The sequence below is a fragment of the Triticum aestivum genome, chromosome 1B (genome assembly GCF_018294505.1).
Source record: "Triticum aestivum cultivar Chinese Spring chromosome 1B, IWGSC CS RefSeq v2.1, whole genome shotgun sequence".
Lineage (NCBI taxonomy): Eukaryota > Viridiplantae > Streptophyta > Magnoliopsida > Poales > Poaceae > Triticum > Triticum aestivum.
Genome location: NC_057795.1, coordinates 380000819 through 380004545, shown reverse-complemented (window position 1 = coordinate 380004545; position 3727 = coordinate 380000819). Strand labels below are relative to the sequence as shown.

At 42.5% G+C, this 3727-nt stretch overlaps 1 long non-coding RNA gene across 1 annotated transcript; it reads left to right on the top strand.

Annotated features, from left to right (window-relative positions):
* Window positions 1–942: 942 nt before the first annotated feature.
* Window positions 943–2689, top strand: LOC123091546 (uncharacterized). The gene is made up of 3 exons (XR_006443283.1): window positions 943–975; window positions 1161–1317; window positions 2010–2689. It is a non-coding gene; the product is annotated as an uncharacterized lncRNA (long non-coding RNA).
* Window positions 2690–3727: the final 1038 nt, after the last annotated feature.

Below are 3727 nucleotides of genomic sequence, written 5' to 3'. Positions count from 1 at the left end.
TTATTCTTAGTAGACCTTTCCTTAAGAATGATTGGTGAAATTATTGATATGAAGGAAGGGAATATTAGATTTAAATTTCCATTAAGGAAAGGCATGGAGCACTTTCCAAGAAATAAAGTCAAATTACCTTATGAATCTATCATGCGAGCTACTTGTGAATTGAGTGCCAAAGATGGTACTACTTAGATCTATCCTCGCTTTTATGCCTAGCTAGGGGCGTTAAACGATAGCGCTCGTTGGGAGGCACTACAACAAAACATGTCAGTAGGCACGCTTTTTCTAAGACGTTTTTATATTCGTCTCTATACTAGGAAACGTATAGTGTGTAGACACGCTTCTTGAGACGATAAATACAATGTCACAAATCTTATTTTTGAGGTATATCCTATTTATTAGTTTTGACATGTGTAAATAGGCAGAGACGATTTTTGAGACGTTTTATAGGATAAAAAGAGTTTAACAAATAAATAATAAAACCATGTAAAGAATGTGCAGAAATTGGAAATTACCTGGCCTGGCCCATTTGTGCAGTAAAGGAGCCCACGAACCGAACTCCATCTCCTTGACTCCTCCTTATCCGCCGCCACGTCCTGAGCTGCCCATCTATGGCGCCGCCGGGCTGGTTCCTCATCCAGTCCTGTGCCTCCTAGTCCCCCCTCCCCCCAATCTCGACCACCTCCAGCGACAAACTCCAGCTCGTGCCTCACACTACTGGTCCTGCCAGTGCGCCGCCGCCCGCCGCCGGTGAACGCCCTCCGCAAGGACTGCCACCTCCCCCTCTGCTCCGACGCTCCTCGGCCATCCCCGGCACTCTGCCTAGTCACCAGGGACGTGGTGCTCCTCGCCTGCTCCAGCCAGCCCCCCGCGCCGGCTCTGGCGCTCTGCTCCGACCTCTCCCGGTGGTGCTCGCCTGCTCCGCCGGACTCTGCCACCCAGGACTTCCCGTGAACAAATAGCAAGCTAGCTGGGAGACAGGTAATTTCCTAAGAAAGCTCTGCCTGCCCCCTTTTGTTCTGCTGATCAGTGTATGATGAAAATTAAATTGAATTTGGACTGAAAAACTGTGTACGAACGTATATGCAAGGGACTGTGTATATGTATAATGTATTGTTGATTTGGAAGGGAACACATTTTAATATCAATTCCATTTGATCTTGTAGAAATAGAAGGGGAAGATATATTTCATTGGTGCCCTCAACGGAAGTGTGTACGCCCGGTGTTTCAGTTGGTCTGAATCATCTCCAGAAATTCGAACAACCATAGATTGGACCACCGCCTTTGATTTCAAACAACCCGCATTCAATCTCAATCGAGAAAGTAACTCTGTTGTATCCCATACTGTTTTTTGAAGTTTTTGGCATCTTTTTATCAATTTTTTGTTGTATGATTAAGAATTTTGTGATCATTGGCCTTTTTTTTACCTTCTGTTGTACCTTGATTTTTGTATATGGTGCTTATTTGAGATGCTCACAAGATCATCAATAACATGATGATATAAATCAGGGGAGTTAACATAGTTGTTTATTAAAGCGCCCTATAATATGGTCTTTATGCTTAGTTTGGATACTTAGATAGTCCAACAATCTTAGTAGTTGCAGAAGGAAATAAGTCCCTATAGCGATTAGAAAGAAAACGTTTTTCTAGATAATTGAAGGCCTTGCATAGATAATATCAATCATGTGTTCTGTTTTATATTTTTGTTTGTTCATGTGGTGTGTGTTCCCTTTCGATGTAGCCAGAGTTGGGATTAGGGGCAAAAAGATGGCAGCATATGTGCAACAGTATTGAACTGAGTGGCGCGTTTGCATACTAGTTAAACCTACCAATGCCACATTTATTTTGAAGTCTTTTACTGCAAGGTTAATGAAATATGTTTGGATCCAATCATTCAATTAAAATATCTATGTATTCCATGCTTTTCTTACCAAGAGATCTAAATCAGCTTTCATCTCTTAAATAACACATGTAAAATTATGCACCGACATATGTTTTTTTGTTTCATTAATTAGGCATATCAAAGGGCGATGGATCGAGGTTGGATGAGTCAACCAAGAGCTAGTGCTGCTTACAAAGATGGTGTCGAGCAATTTCTGACTTTTGCATTCCGTGATGTTCCGGCCGGTGATAGAATTCTTTGTCCTTGTGTAAATTGCCGAAATAAAGCTATGCAGAGTTATGATGGAGTGAAGACTCACTTGAGATGTGATGGTATTCTTCAAGGTTACACTAAGTGGGTTTGCCATGGAGAGGATTACAGTGAACCATCATTTGCATTTGCTCATGTATCAGATAACAGTGGCAATCTTTCTATTCCTGGCATCCCAAGGAATGTTGTTGGAGAAAGCAGCCATGGAAGGTTGGATGACATGCCAGGACTCTTAAGTGCCGTCTTTGCTATGGCTAACAGTTGTGAATCTTTATCAAGCACATCTGATGGTGAATTAGATGGCCTTGAATTTGAGAATATGGAACCAAATTCAGTTGAGGATGAGAATGCAGATGCTCAAACAAGTAAGAAACCTGATACATATGCAAGCTTCTTGGAGGATGCAAACACAGAGTTATACCCTGGATGTAATGCATTTTCTAAGTTGTCATTTCTCATCACCTTGTATCACATGAAATGCTTACATGGATGGACACAAGAATCATTTACAACGCTACTTGGTGTTTTGTCTGATGCACTTCCAGAGGCAGAAATACCAAAGAAGTACTATGAGGTACAAAAACTCATTCGTGGCTTAGGGCTTGACTATGAGAAAATCCATGCATGCCCCAATGACTGTATGCTTTTCCGAGGTGAACGAGCTGATCAAGACTCTTGCCATGTGTGTGGCAGCTCGCGTTGGGTTACAGATGACAAGAAAGACTCCCAAGCTGAATCTGTATCTAAGCAATCTAAGCAAAAGAAGAAACCAACCAAGGTGTTGCGTTACTTTCCTTTGATACCGAGGATTCAAAGGCTCTTTGCAACAACAAAAACATCTGATGACATGCGTTGGCACGACGAGGGTCGTACCAAAGATGGAAAGATACGGCATCCGGCTGATGCCGAGTGTTGGAAAGATCTTGATGCTAGATACCCCGATTTTGCTGCTGATCCTCGTAATCCGCGCCTTGGCATTGGAAGTGATGGAGTTAACCCTTTCCGGAGTATGAGTTCAAAACATAGTACCTGGCCAGTGATGCTTATCCCGTACAACCTACCGCCTTGGATTTGCATGAAAGAAACATCTCTAATTTTATCAATGATCATTCCTGGACCAGCTTCCCCTGGGAATGACATTGATATATATTTGCAGCCACTGATTGATGAGCTCTTACAATTATGGGATGGTGTAGACACATTTGACGCTTCCTCGCAGGAGACATTTCCTCTCAAGGCTGCACTATTATGGACTTTAAATGATTTTCCGGCATTAGCTTACCTGTACGGTTGGAGCACAAGTGGTAAATATGGGTGTCCATCATGTGGTCCTTCTACAAGATCATTTCGCCTAAATAAGAGTATGAAACTTTGTTATATGGGCCACCGTCGCTGGTTACCACAGGGTCACATATTTCGAAACCGAAGGAGGCAAGAGTTTGATGGCACTAAAGAGACTGAACTGGCACCGACAACTATGAGTGGTACTTCAGCTTTGAAAATGTTGCAAGGCAGAGTGTTTGTGTTAGGCAAAAAAGCCAATGTAGCCAAGAAAGCAAAGGGCGGAAAGAAGAAAAAAAA